Raw genomic sequence first — 15,674 nt, forward strand, 5'->3', positions numbered from 1 at the left:
GTAGAGATCACCCTTCTCTTTATATTTTAGCCTCTAGGTGATGTCACAAGTATGTAAATTTTACTCATCTCAATCGATTCAAAAACACACACATACCTCCACTCCTCCATGTCTGTTTTAATCCTACAGCATCTACCGTGACAACGCATATTTAATCATGGGGCCAAGGATGATTTTGTTTGTGGTGCTATTGATCTCTCTATCATATGGTACTGCAAAAACTTTAAGTCAGCTTAAATAATATGCTATTTAGAGTACTCTACTAATATAATCTGTGATAGTGATTCTTAATGTTGTCAACTTGTCCTATCCTCAATTTCCAGATTGTTGGAGCCAGACACTGCTCGAGTCTGAGTCTGTGATTATCAAACCAGGAGGATCTCACAAACTGACCTGTACTGCTGCTGGTTTTAACTTTGTTGGGTCCTGGATGGCTTGGATCAGACAGGCTGCTGGGAGAAGACCAGAGTGGGTTGCAATGTTATCCAACGGCAATAGCTACATCTATTATTCTGAATCTGTTAAGGGACGATTTACCATCTCGAGAGATGATAGCAAAAATCAGCTGTACCTTCAGATGAACAGTCTTAAAATAGAAGATACTGCTCTTTACTACTGTACAAGAGTGACACAGTAAAGCAAGAGCATGTGGTGTTGTACAAAAACATTTCTGAGAATCAGTCAGCTGTAACAGAAAAAAAAAAAAAAAAAAACACTATCTATTTTGAACTCACTGTTAAAGTTTTCAGACACGGTACAGTCAAATAGGCAACAAGTAGCCTAACCAGTGATTTTAAAACTGGGGTCCGGGGACCTTCAAGGGGCCGCAAAGGAGTGATGGGGGCCCAGGAATTTTGAGAGAAAATTAAAAGATTTTACAAAATCTATAAAAGTACAAAAATAAATAAAACAATCTGCAAAAAAAAAAAAAAATATTTTCAAGTGTTCATTTCTTTTTCCTTACAACATATACTATATGTTTATAAATATGTATGAACATATACATACTTATTGTACATATTGTATATATTTTAACTTTCTAAGGATTTTTTTTTTTTCATCGTCACTGTTGTTCTTAGCTTGTTCACTGGTTGAACAGCAATATTTCCTGAACGGCAATATTTCCTGTAAAGCCGCTTTGGAACAATAATAACTGCAAAAAAAAAGAAAGAAAAAAAAAATTCTATACAAATATTAATATATAAATATAATATACATATAAAAATTATATTTCTCTAATATACTAATATTGGGTAAAAATGTATAAATTAACTATTTGAATATTTGCCACATGACATTTTAATAATCTGTTTTGGCTCAGTATAAAAAATAATGTAATAATTTAACATCAGACGAGAGTACAAAATGGGTCGGTTTAGCCTACATAAAAATGTACACTGCCTTTATATTTTAGGAAGTGGTTCCCTGAAAAGAGAAGCATCACATTTGGAGTCCTTCAATTAATAAGTCTGAAAACCCCTGGCCTAGGCTAAATCAGGAGTCAAAAACCTTAGGAAGGGTAAACAAAACATCTAAAAGACTTTTTGACATGATGTTTATCAAAGCCATGGTATAGCATAGTACAATACTATATAGCGCAATACAGTATACAAGTATACAGCATGGTGCAATATAAAATGTATGTGCATGAAAAAAAACAAACAAACATGTAAATTCATATTTATACAAGCTACCAGGGCCGCATTAAGGTACCGTGGGGCCCTGGGGCTTACCCTTCCGCTGGGCCCTGCCAGGGGGTGCGGAATATTGTAACTCAGTGAACATGCACTACATGTTCGGTTTTCGCTGCATCTACAAATCCACAGCCATTTGAGCATTATTTTCTTTGCACATTCCTGTATAAAACATTTACTATTCATCTTATCCTGTAATTATTTGTCTAGCTGTTGTATTTCTGTACGTACTGGAAGCTTCTGATCAGAGGCCAAATTCCTTGTGTATTTAAGCAAATCTGGGCAATAACAATATGAAATCTGATGTATCAGATGGAAATACTATGATACTTTGACATACAATTACCATATTTATACCATTCTGTATTTACATGGTGCTTCAAAGTACTGCAAAGAATACCATGGTACTACCATGGTAATTTGATATATCATTACCATATTCATAAAGGCAACTATTGTATTTACATGGTGCTTCAAGAAACACATTCAGGATTACTATACTAACATATCAGTGTCCTACTTTAAATTACCTAACATTAATTGTCCAGTTTTTCAGCTGTCAGTGGTCAGTCATCAACCTCCTCAGATTCTGTGGTGAAAAAAAAAAAAAAACCTGGAGAATCAGTCACTCTGTCCTGCACTGTGTCTGGATTCTCATTGAGCAGCTACTGGATGCACTGGATTCATCAGAAACCAGGAAGAGGACTGGAGTGGATTAGACATACAGACACCGGCACAAGTGCATATTATGCCCAGTCTTACAAGACCAGTTCTCCATCACCAAAGACACAAAAAACACACTACATTTAGAGGTGAAAAGCTTGAAAACTGAAGACACAACTGCTTATTACTGTGCAAGAGGATCACAGTTACAAGAAACACTGCAGGGTTAACAAGTACAGCAACTAAAACATAAGGGAGTGCAAAATATTCAATCCCATGTCCATAACACATTTTGATATAATGACACACTTGTATTACTATTAATATACATCTTAAGATTTATTATAGCCATTTCTAAAACTTCAACACTCCAAAGAATATGCATTTTAATAAATGCTTTTGATTAACATTCATTGTACTGGTTTGAAGGAATATTCCGGGTTCAATACAAATATGCCACAAATGCTGACTCAATCGACAGCATTTGTGGCATAATGTTGATTACCACAAAAATTATTTAGGTTTGTCTGTCCTTTTCTTTAAAAAAAAAAAAAAAAAAAGCAAAAATCTGGGTAACAGCGAGGCAAGAGGGGCAAGTCAAAATAATTTTTTGTGGTAATCAATATTATGCCACAGTGCTGTTGATTGAGCTTAACTTGTATTGAACCCAGAATATTCCTTTAAAAATAGACCACTGAAAAAACACTATGAATAGCCTATTAGGAATACATTGCATGGTATTTCTCTAAGAAACATTGTGAATTCAGTGTTCCTGAATCAAAGCTCACCATGTTTAAGCTCATTCTAAATCAAGCATCAAATACACATATACTTGTGGGCAGGGTTTGGGAGTAACAGAATACATGTAACGGGATTACGTATTTAAAATACAAAATATAAGTAACTGTATTCCACTACAGTTACAATTTAAATCATTAGTAATTAGAATACAGTTACATTCAAAAAGTATTTTGATTGCTGAAGAGATTACTTTGCATTTTATTGTCATTTGTTTCATTTAATATTTAGTCCTTTCATATAGAAAACATTTATACATATAAATGATGTGATCTAAAGTGCATTTGAACAGCAGTGAAACACTTTCTTATGATGTGATACATTCATACGAGCAGACAGAGAAGTACGTTTGAAGTAAGTTTGGAGCAGAAGAAATAGAAATAAACCTTGTGTAAATTGTCAGCTTTACGCTAAGTTAAAATGCTATTTCTAGCCATTTTACATGCACAGGTTACCGGGCACGATCATATTTTTTATCAAGAAAATTCACTTTAGATCATAATTATTTATTTATTTATTTTTTAAATCTAGTAAGACCTTTGATATTAGGTCATATCATATTCTTGATAATTTTTGTATTGTTTTCCTGTAAAAATATCTAAAAATCCTTAAAACAAGATCAATTAGATTTATCTTGTTTTAAAAACAACACTGCATAAGAAATTTAGGTTTTTCAGAGAATGTATTTTTAACATGTGTATTTTGTAGAGTTTTTAGAGTCAGAACAATAGTGCTGAAGAAGTAATCCAAAGTATTTAGAATACGTTACTGATATTGAGTAATCTAATTGAATACATTACAAATTACATATTTACAGCATGTAATCTGTAGTGGAATAAATTTCAAAAGTTACCCTCCCAAACCTGCTTGCGGGCAAACAGAATAATATCTTGCGTTTTATATTCCTCAGTTTCTGCTGCTCTTGTTTTTGCATATAGTGCATAAAATTGTGTTTTGCGGGTCTTGAGCATGGCCACGCAAGTGTTACCTCCTTGACCCTGAATACAAGTCCATGTCACTGATCTATATATAAACTCAGCAAAAAAAGAAACGTCCTCTGACTTTCAACTACTTTTATTTTCAGCAAACTTAAGTGTAAATATTTGTATGAACATAAAGAGATTCAACAACTAAGACATAAACTGAACAAGTTTCACAGACATGTGACTAACAGCAATGGAATAATGTGTCCCTGAACAAAGGTGGGGTCAAAATCAAAAGTAACAGTCAGTATCTGGTGTGGTCACCAGCTGCATTAAGTACTGCAGTGCATCTCCTCCTCATGGACTGCACCAGATTTGCCAGTTCTTGCTGTGAGAAGTTACCCCACTCTTCCACCAAGGCACTAGCGATTTCCTGGACATTTCTGGGGAGAATGGCCCTAGCCCTCACCCTCCGATCCAACAGGTCCCAGACGTGCTCAATGGGATTGAGATCCGGGCTCTTCGCTGGCCATGGCAGAACAATGACATTCCTGTCTTGCAGGAAATCATGCACAGAACGAGCAGTCTGGCTGGTGGCATTGTCATGTGGAGGGTCATGTCAGGATGAGCCTGCAGGAAGGGTACTACATGAGGGAGGAGGATGTCTTCCCTGTAACGCACAGCATTGAGATTGCCTGCAATGACAAGCTGTTGGGCCTCATGTATTCAGATAGAAGACAAAGGCAGGCCTAACACAGTCGTAAAACCTGACTGAGGTCCACACAAATTCATAAATCTTACTGATAAAAACCATGCCAAAATCAAACAAAGGGAGTCCAAAATAGACTACAAATCCCATGAAGCCTTGCTCACTAAAGGATCGAACTCTCAACTCCTATTGGATGAGGCACACAACATAATGTCCCTCAACCATGACGTCATCGGCAGTAGAAATAACTCTGAGACCCTTCCGGGCTTTGCTTTCAGCAACTTTGCTCACCGTGTGTAGACACAGCCCATCGCTGCTCTCAGGTGTAGACTCGTGGCACAAGGAAGTAACATCCAATTTGAAACTGTGGCCGTACAATCTCCATCTCGCTGGAGGAGTTGAGATTACTCTGTGTTCCACCGAACACTCTAATGGATCCGAAGGAGACCGCCGAGCAAACCGCATCTTCATCCGTTTGCCTGCAGAAGTGAAGAGAAAAGATTTCTCTTCCCTCTTCAATCAAGTCGACGTAGCTGATTTCTCCGCCAGCCCACCAAGAATCAGCAGCCGTACTGCCCGCCGACAGAGCGAGGAAACGGCCTCCCGTCATCACCCGAAACTCGAGGAACCGAGTCGGAGTCAAATGACGGATGAACACACATTCTACCTGCATCCTCATGCAATTCAAGTAAGAGGTTTACGTCTGGGCAGAGATAGAATATTACAGTGTGTTATTCTTGTGTATCAAAGTTATTGCTTGTACAGTTTACAGACCGCCGAGTCCACTCATTGCTGCTAATAATACTCAAGGTATTACTGTAATGTACTGTTATCACGAATGAGATCTGCTGTGTTGTAGTCCAACCACATTGGACTGTTGTGTATTTCCGCCATCACGGGTGAGACCGGCAAACTGAGTTTATCCATTAAAGAACCAAAGACCGCGGGACGGTTTACGAGCAGTCCACCGCATCTCTGAGTGATAAACTAACAGCTGCTTTCTCTCCCACGATCGCGAAACTGGCTTTGGTGCTTCCACTTTACTCTCTCTCTCTCTCTCTCTCTCATACTAACCACACACACACACACACGCGTGACCCCTCACAAACATTCTCGCACACACTTTTGGCTAGTAGATAACTTTGTGATAAAGCTCAGCTTTGTCCCTATGTTATTGTACAAGCGGAGACACGCGGTAAACGGGCAGACGCCATTGACCGGCTTCTCTCCGCCCATATTCACGGCCATGTTCTCTGGCCGGAAATCTCGCGTGACGTACTCTCCACGAGAGTCACATCCGCCATTTTGTGCGCGTCCCTCCTTACACACACACACACACACACCGTCCTCTCATGTGTTATAGGACTTATTTTGGTTACCATATCTAATCATGTCACTGTTTAGTTTGTAGTTGTAAGTCGTAAGTTTATTGACTGCACTGTACTGATTACTAATTGATATTACTGCATAAATAAACTTTGTTATATTTCAAACAGAAGTGTTTTGGTTTGTTTTGCATACAACTGTGTCAAATTCTAACAGGGGATGTCAGTGCTCGGATTCAAGCCTTCATTGTTTCTTTTCGAAGGTCGATATTCTTCGGATGTCGATTTTCCTAAGAGAACAATCCAATATTGAGACTGTTATAATATCTGGTTATTAGTCCCTGATTCCAGGGTGGTGCCCCAGCGATATTAATCCTTATTAATATTCTATTGATTTTGATAATTGATAATTATCTTTGATGATTGTTGAATTTGAAGGATCAATAAGCTAGTGTTAATTCTAATCAATGTTCCATTAATTTTAATAATTAATGATTATCTTTGATAATAATTAATATTCTATTGAATTTGATGGTTATCTTTGATTGTTGATGTGAAGGATTAAAAGAACTAACATTGATTCAAATCAATGTTCTATTGATTTTAATAATTGATAATTATCTTTGATAATTATTAATTATTGCTAATAACCAAACCCGCTCCTGAACATAGCGCACTACATTTACTGGAGCCCCGTATGAGGTTTTAATGAGTTATTTAATTTAAATATTAATTAATAACTAAAGAAATAATTATTAATTATTTCTGATAGTAAAACTGATCTAAACAACCAGTAGAACCTACAAAGCTCAATCCGATGATGCTGTAACACACCGCCCCAGACCATGACGGACACTCCACCTCCAAATCGATCACACTCCAGAGTACAGGCCTCAGTGTAATGCTCATTCCTTTGACGATAAACGCGAGTCTGACCATAACCCCTGGTGAGACAAAACTACAACTCATCAGTGAAGAGCACTTTTTGCCAGTCCTGTCTGGTCCAGCGAAAGTGGGTTTGTGCCCACAGGCGACGTTGTTGCCGGTGACGTCTGGTAAGGACCTGCCGTACAACAGGCCTACAAGCCCTCAGTCCAGCCTCTCTCAGCCTATTGCGGACAGTCTGAGCACTGATGGAGGGATTGTGCGTTCCTGGTGTAACTCGGGCAGTTGCTGTTGCCATCCTGTAACTGTCCTGCAGGTGTGATATTCGGATGTACTGATCCTGTGCAGTGCGAGGATGATCAGCTCTCCTTCCTGTCTCCCTGTATTGCTGTCTTAGGCATCTCACAGTACGGACATTGCAATTTATTGCCCTGGCCACATCTGCAGTCCTCATGCCTCCATACAGCAGCATGCCTAAGGCACATTCATGCAGATGAGCAGGGACCCTGGGCATCTTTCTTTTGGTGTTTTTCAGAGTCAGTAGAAAGGTCTCTTTAGTGTCCTAGGTTTTTATAACTGTGACCTTAATTGCCTAATGTCTGTAAGCTGTTAGTGTCTTAACGAACGTTCCACAGGTGCATGTTCATTAACTGTTTATGGTTCATTGAACAAGCATGGAAAACATTGTTTAAACACTTTACAATAAAGATCTGTAAAGTCATTTGTATTTTTACTAAATTATCTTTAAAATACAGTGTCCTGAAATAGGGACATTCTTTTTTTGCTGATTTTAGAACTGGATTGCTCATGACGTCACAGCAGTGAAGAACATTCTGTACTCCCTATGGGTCTTAATGGGAAATCATCTGTTTTTGGTGAGAATAAAATTTTTACCCATCCAGTCACTAAAAAAAAAAAAAAAAAAAAAAAGTATGCATATACAACATCACAATGCAATCTTCCTATACATGTAATTAGTAATTTATTTGGACTCTCATTTTTTCCCCCTGCTTATTCTAAGTGCGAGAGTGTTATGTTACTCTTTACTGCAGCAGCATTACCTTCAGCGGCACACGTGTTACCTCAGCAGAAACAAGTTTAAGAAACTGAGGTAAGATATCAGTAGACATTTTCAAACATATGTTTTGCAGGCTTTAAAGTGTTAATTCTGAATATATAATTATGCGGTGTAACTTTTGTTTACGTTGAACATTCATTGTGATTATTTTCCTTAGGCTAAATGAATATTAGCTATGTAGCTAATGTTAGTTTAGGAAAATAACCACAATGATTAACAGTATAGCTCACCAAGTTAGCTTTTGGTCAAGTTGGATATCTATTTACAGATCAACACCGGAGATACAACTGATGAATATAATGTGGGCTTGCATTAATTTGATTTGTACTTTTTGCAGTGCTGTCCTGAACACAGCCCAACTCATGGGCATTATTAAATAATCATCCCATTCAATGTTAGATAAAACCGGAATTGGTCAGCCTGGCTTCACTGAAGAGCTGTTTTAACAGGTAAGAGAATAGACAACAATAACTGAGTAAAAAATATTATACTATCTGTTTTTATTTGCAGTGTAGATACTTTTGCAACATGCAGTATAACAATAGTCTTATAAAATTACTGTGTTTCAGATAGTTATAACTTTTAATGTTAATAGAAAAGTTGACCCAAAAATGTAAATTCTGTCATCATTTACTCAACCTCATGTCCTTCCAAATCCATGTGACTTTCTTTTGCAGAACCAAAACAGTATTTTGTATTCCATATAAGGAAAGTAAATGGTGAGCAAAACAGCTCATTATATTGACAAAAACATTCATTAAAAAATCATCTTTTGTGTTCCACAGGAAACGTAATACAGGTTTGGAAGGACATGAGGTTGAGTAAATGATGACAGAATTTACATTTTGGGTGAAATATCCCTTTTAATGTATGTATAATACAGTTCTCATCTCTCTCTTTTTCTTTTCTTTTTTTTTATCTTTGTTACATATTGTTAAAAAAAAAAAAAGATAATAATTGTCAAAATTTAATTTCTAGGGATGGGCTTGGCTCTTGCAGAGAGGGTTGCTGGCAGTAGGAACTGATCTTTATATCTTACTGATTATTTTGCAGTACAAGCTTGCCCAGAGTTTTACTAAGCCGTTTAGAGTGTGATGCAGCACATGTTTCCTTGGCAATGAAGTGGAGCCTGATGTTAGTGTAGCTTTCTGCAATCCACTTTATGAGTTTGAAGATGTGATTATTGTATGGTTCTAGGTTGAACATGTGTGCCTCAAGATCCTTGAATGCTGAACCACCATGGAGTTCCAGAACCTTTAAGGAGACCCTGGATTTAAATTTGGTGTCAAATTCAGAGATGGGCCTTGTGAGTGTGTGCTGATGAATAAGTCTCTCAGCTGTCTTGCAGACTTTCAGGACGCTGTCTGACGGACTGATAAGTCCACCTTGGGAATTCATATCGATCAGTGTGTGTCCAAGTTCATCTTGGGAACAGCTCTTGGCACTGAGTGCTAATAAACAGGTAGTGCACTGAATCTTCTTCATAGTTGTTTTAACTATAAAGCCTGCAATGTACCCCACCACAGCCTCTTTGAACATGGACAAGCTGGGAAGACTTACAGTGATGTTTTTTTCTCTGTCTTCAGTTTCAGGCTGAATGTCACTTTGCCGAAATGCCAGCATATCAGAAGGTGTTGCCTCCAGTACCACTGTGCTATCCAGTGGAGAACAGTTGCCACTAGCTCTGATGGCATGTCTTGCTACCATTCTTTTGAAAGCTGACTTAAATTGCCTTGCTGTGGGATTGTTGTTAAATCCATTAGCAGAGCAAATGGCTGCAAAAAAACAGCTGAAGGTGGTCCTGGCTAAAGTTGTAGGTCAACAGATACCGTAGCTGTGATGTCTGTGGTCTCACTATCTCATCATATAAGTGTTTAAAACTTTTTATTGCCATAAGGAAGCCGAGGAAGGCAGTTTTCTTGCCTGTTGTCACAAGGGATCGCCTATTGATACCTGGCTCTCTCAAACCATTGATGTAATTGTAAGCCTCTGTTAGAAAGGCCATGTTTGTTGTCTCACTGTACTCAAATCCCCTGGCCATGTGGTTTCTGGAATTCATCAGGTCAAAAAATCGATCAAAAGTTTCAATGAATTTACACATCAGCTCACATCCAGCAGACTGGGGGAGTTGCAGGTGTTGGTCGCAGAACCGTAGGGCATCTCAAATCACTTTTATTGTCACACAACCATATACACAAGTGCAATAGTGGGTGAAATGGCAACTGCCACACTGGTGCTGAGGGTCTGAGCAGCAAGGTTTACCTTCATTTTTTGACTTTGCCAGTCTAGGTGAGCTGATCTAATTTTGTTGCCTAGATGTAGCCCTTCATCTTTTTGCAGTTCATGTAAAGATTTAATATATTCCCATTTTATGTTGTTTCCACAGGGATCTACAATAATGCCACAGGACCCCAAGGTGTTACATACCAGCTTCAGCATATGGCACATCCAAGATGATGTGGACCCTTCAGTGACTGTTTGATGGATATGGGAAAATGGGGTTCAAATCTGTGGGTAGCAGGTCTGCGCCAAGGTCCCGAAGCATGGAAAAGTGTGTTGATGGACCATTACATGTGAGAGACACCACCCTTACTCCAACATCAGACAGTTTTAGGATGCATTGTCGCACCAGTGTAGCCCTCTCTGACCCAGTCATGCCATGCATTAAAAATATGCTACTGGAGCTTTCCAGAGCTCATGAATGCAGACAGCCATTAGTACCAGTGCTTCTGTTGCCATTGAAATACCTTCATTTGCTATTTTTGTGCCAATGTCCACATATTCATTCATTCTTGTCCCATCCCACTCTATGTGCTTCATGATGGACATTTCGTCCATCATTGGTGCACAGAGGGTCTCCTGTCCTTTAGCCTGTGCAGCGGATGCTTTGGCTTCAAGAGAAGTTAGGATTTCCTCACTAAATCCGGGATCTCCTCCAATGCTGCTGTACCATCTTCTTATTGTGGATGGGTGAGGCAACCCCAAGCTAAATGTCTCCCTGACATACTTGTAGGCCTTAGCTGAGTAGTACTGCAATGTAAGTGCAAATGATTTTAAGGCTGGGTGGTATTGTGCATGACTAAATTGATCTCTCTTCAGAATTTCTAGTTGTACATCAGGGCAATTTTCAAGCATGAATGCTCCATTCTCTTTTAACAATTGAGATTCCTTTAGGGTCTTGATGCTCTGAAGGTTTGAAATTATTTTTTTGTATCTCCTGTTTTGTTTTTTGTTTTTTGTTTTTTTTTGAAGGTTCTGTCTGAGTGTTTATTAATTTGTTTCATTGCTTTAAGCAGCCGTCCAGTGAGAGTCTTTGGGCTGGCAAAGCAATAGTTGTGCTCATATGTTTTGGGGGCATCAAGAGGAGCATGAGTTGAGGTATGAGGGGAGTCCTCACTGCAGTCAAACATTGTCTCTGTTCCTCTTAGTGTAGGGGCCTTTCTGTGGGTCTGTTTCTGAAACAAACAAGATGTGTGTTTGTCTCCCGTCAGTATTAAAACGTATCCTGCCTAAAGGCTTGCTCTTTTGTACTCTGCAGCAGGCATTATTTAAATTAACGTGCAGGATGCCAACGACACAACATTCAATGGCCACCCTCTTAAAGTTCCAGCCAACAGGCCAAGCTGGCTTCCCTACAATTCTGGTAAGTAGTTGACACAATTAATACACTTTAAATACATTGAATGCGTTCATAGCTTGAATGGATAGTTCAACCAGAAACAGAAATGATAACTTTGTGGTGGCTTGTCAGAATGTTTTGTTAAAGTTTATTACTGATGCTACAAGCCAAAAGGAGTAACCTGATGTAAACCATGACATCTTATGTTGCTTGTCTACTTAAAGGAATAGTAGACCCAAAACTGAAAATTCTGTTATTTGCTCACTCTCATGTCGTTCCAAACCCGTATGACTTTTGTTTATCTTCAGAAGATATCTGAAGAATATTCTCATCTGTTTGTCCATATAATGAAAGTCAACGGTGACCAAAACTTTCAAACTCCAAAAAGGACATAAACACATTGTAAAAGTTCTCCATGGGGCTCGAGTCATATATCCCAGATGTTCGTAGCGATACGATAACTTTAAATGACAGTAATCAGTGTTTTGATTTTATTTCAGCGTGAATAGTCATCAATAATCGATCATATATCTTCATTTGTGTTCTGAAGATGAACAAGTCATACGAGTTTGGAACGGCATGAGTGTGAGTAAATGATGACAGAATGTTCAGTTTTGGGTCAACTATTCCTTTACGTAATTCTGTCTGCCTGTCTACCTTTTGCAGTTATGGAGGGAAATTGAATATTGTTGGCACAGCACCTGGGCGAAGCCTAACTATTTGTCCTGTCCTATCAAAACACTCTGCAGTGAAGTGATCAGAGCAGAGGCAGGAGTAGGCAGATGGCCTGAAGTTTTGCCTCCTGAGCTTCACAAGCCATAATCTCCACCTGACTGGGTCTTTTGGAAATCTAAAGAGTTGAACACAATAAATAAAAAGCTACATAAAGTTAGTTTATTTATACATAAACAACAATGGACATAAGGGTTGTTGTAAGATTTACAGCACTTCTTGGCATCAGTTAAAATTAACTGGAAAAGGAAAAAATATGCTTTTTTTCTAACAGTAAAAACAAAAACCAGAGGGATTTGTCCCCACATATCTTCAAATTTTGATTGTATTGTTCAGTTTAATAGTCAATTTTTGTGTGTACTTGGAAGCTTCAGTTATTGAACAAATATATATGTATGATTTCCTTGAGTGTGCATAAATGTCAAGAAAACTCTTTCTTATTATGATTTAATAGACCAGGGCATTGTGGAAATATTGATTTATTGATTGGCCAATGATTAAATGCTCACTAGCTGATAAGTACATATTCCAGAAATGTATAAATGAAAGCAAATGCATGGGATAATTCCATTAAGTAAAGGTAAATTAATGTATATACTACAGACTGCATATGAACTTGTGTGTATATGTACTATACTACATTTTTATTTTTGGCTCTTCTAGATGTATTCTAAAGAGTTACTGTCTAGTTACAATATTAACACAAAGCTAGTCATTTTTATTAACAATAACTGATCTCAGTGATTAAAACTTTTTTTAAACTATGAAGGCAGAGAAACGTTGCATCCTGTAACAATCTGCAGATGTGTCTATTGGATACTTTTTCATTAAAATGGGGGTAATCTATACACTTTGATGTATTTTTACTGTTGATTATTAAAGATTACGATCGTTATGCCCACTCTACATGGGGATAACGACTCTGTGCTTGATAGGTACATAGTCTGTATAAATTACAACCTGTGGGCACTTCTGCCACATCCTTTAGTGAATGTTGTTTCGCATTTAAACGCCACACATCGGGTCATCTTGAGAGTTTTCGTCCGTTGGTGGTCGATGCCCTCTGTCGGTAGGGAACAGTAAAACGGCCGCCAGAGCACTTCCGGTGGCTTCACCTACTGCTGGCAGTTTAGAATTCTATGAGCAATCCAGTTATATATAAAGATCAGTGGTCCATGATCATATATGCTAAAGTTTAAGCACTCGAGATTTCGTGCTAGAAACGAAACTTATTGCACATGCCCAAATGGGTTAAAATTTCAATATTAGTATTCAATTTCTATTTTAGCTGGCCTGAGGTGGTGCCCCTGGGCACTCGCCCATTTGCCCATATCTGCAGTTGAACAAAAACGACTACTTCAATTTATTACTCATTTTAGAAAGTTTATCAGAAATTAACGTAACCCTCAAGTATGCTGTTGTTCAAGTACTGGATTATAGTGCCCAGCTTTTGATGGGGAACTGTCTGGATTGTTCTCTGCAGTGTGACTACTGGGAAAACTTAGATGCAAAATCAATTAAATTAGCACGGTACCTCCAAATAAAAATAAATAAATAAAAAACTATATGTATAATATATATTTGTCTTTCTCAATAAAGTAAACTCTCCTTGTTGTGTGTTCTTTGTATTTAACTACTTTAAATGTAAACCTTAAACTCAAACACTAGAGAGATTTGTAACAGTTAACAATTTACATAGATTAATTAACACAAATACAATAAAATATACTTGGGTATATAAATTCTGCCCGAATAAACAATAGAAATGTTAAATTCAATTTTCTTGAAAGATTCAATAAAATGTATTAAAATTAATACAAATATTCAAGATGAAATGTTCAAATGAATGTTCAACCTCAAAACATTAAGCTTTTAATCAAATGAGAACAATTCACAAAGTAAACAATGACTCAAATGAACCACTATTCACAATCAAATGACCTAAATCAATTAATCGCATCTCAAAAACCCTCAATAGAAGACCTTTAAATGACTAACGACTCTATTCTTCAAACGATTCAATTGTTCAAAGATGCAAAAAATAACCAATTGTTCAGTGTTTGACCGAAAACAATCTTTTTTTTTTTTTTTTTTTTTTTTTTTTTGAAACCCATAAAAATACTCCTTGATAATGCAGTTTAAGAGCAACTTACGATCCACCAGCGGTGTTTTTCTCCGTTTCAAGGCAAGAGTTGTGTAATGCAGGAAGATGACCCTCCCACTGAAGAGCAGATTTACTCACACAACCCCAGCGAACGTGACGATCCATGTAAGCGATCAACGAAGAGTCTCAGTGTTGATGATGTGCAAGGTTGAGAAACAGGGATAGTGAACTCCACTTCTGTTCCGTCGAGCAATTCATCTGCCTACCGGTGTTACGAGATACATTAATATTCATGAGTTTCCTCAACATGCGTGATGTGTGGAACTGAAAAAATGTCAATCCACACTTTTCAAATCTTAAAATGAACACCTCTAATGGATTAGCTTGACAAATTAAGCGTAAACTACATTTTCCCCCCTCATTTTTTCTAGTTTGTAATGTGTTTTTAATTAGTCTGTGAGTTTTGTGTAGTCTTGCGAAAGATGTTATCAACTACTCAACAGATTTTAAAGTTATTCTTCCTTGTGCTCTTCTTACCTTGTGAGGGTCTCTTTATTGGTTGTTATCAGTACCTTTACAGAGCTGCTGATTGAAACAAATATGCACAATTGCACCTTGTCTAAATATTCGGTCACCCTTTATTTTTTGTTCATTTTGTAAATACTTATCACTAGGTCAAATGACATGAACATGACCCTAATGTCAGTTCTTTCACCATTGTTGTTAGGCATGTGAAAATTATAATATTCCATTTCCATCTCATTTCATTGTCTAATGGTCTTCAGAGAGATATTGTGGAAACATCTTTACATCTAATGATCAATGCGTTAACTTACCATGTTCTGACTGTAAACATATGGTCTCATTCAGAGTTTTTTATTTCATTTCACAAGTATAGGTACTATGACAAAAATCACACATAATACAAAAGGCATGCTGATTCTGGTCTTCTTCATTGTATATTTTACAAACATTAGTGTCATGAAAAAAAATGTTAACATAAGAATAGAGGAAGCAGCTTAAAGCTCATATTGGAAAGACAAGAAAGCTTCAAAGCAATATGTGGAATGAAACACAAGATTAGCTGAGTGCCCCAGGTAATAGTTTATTAAAACATGGCCTTGTCACCCTAGGCAAATAAAAA

The 15,674-nt window shown here is 37.5% G+C and overlaps 1 long non-coding RNA gene across 1 annotated transcript; it reads right to left on the reverse strand.

Annotated features, from left to right (window-relative positions):
• Positions 1 to 836: 836 nt before the first annotated feature.
• LOC127450685 (uncharacterized) lies at positions 837 to 14,803 on the reverse strand. Its single transcript, XR_007899022.1, has 3 exons — positions 14,580 to 14,803; positions 6,917 to 11,530; positions 837 to 2,283 (listed from the first exon to the last, which is right to left on the reverse strand). It is a non-coding gene; the product is annotated as an uncharacterized LOC127450685 (long non-coding RNA).
• Positions 14,804 to 15,674: the final 871 nt, after the last annotated feature.

Source organism: Myxocyprinus asiaticus, chromosome 13 (assembly GCF_019703515.2).
Source record: "Myxocyprinus asiaticus isolate MX2 ecotype Aquarium Trade chromosome 13, UBuf_Myxa_2, whole genome shotgun sequence".
In the NCBI taxonomy this organism is placed as follows: domain Eukaryota; kingdom Metazoa; phylum Chordata; class Actinopteri; order Cypriniformes; family Catostomidae; genus Myxocyprinus; species Myxocyprinus asiaticus.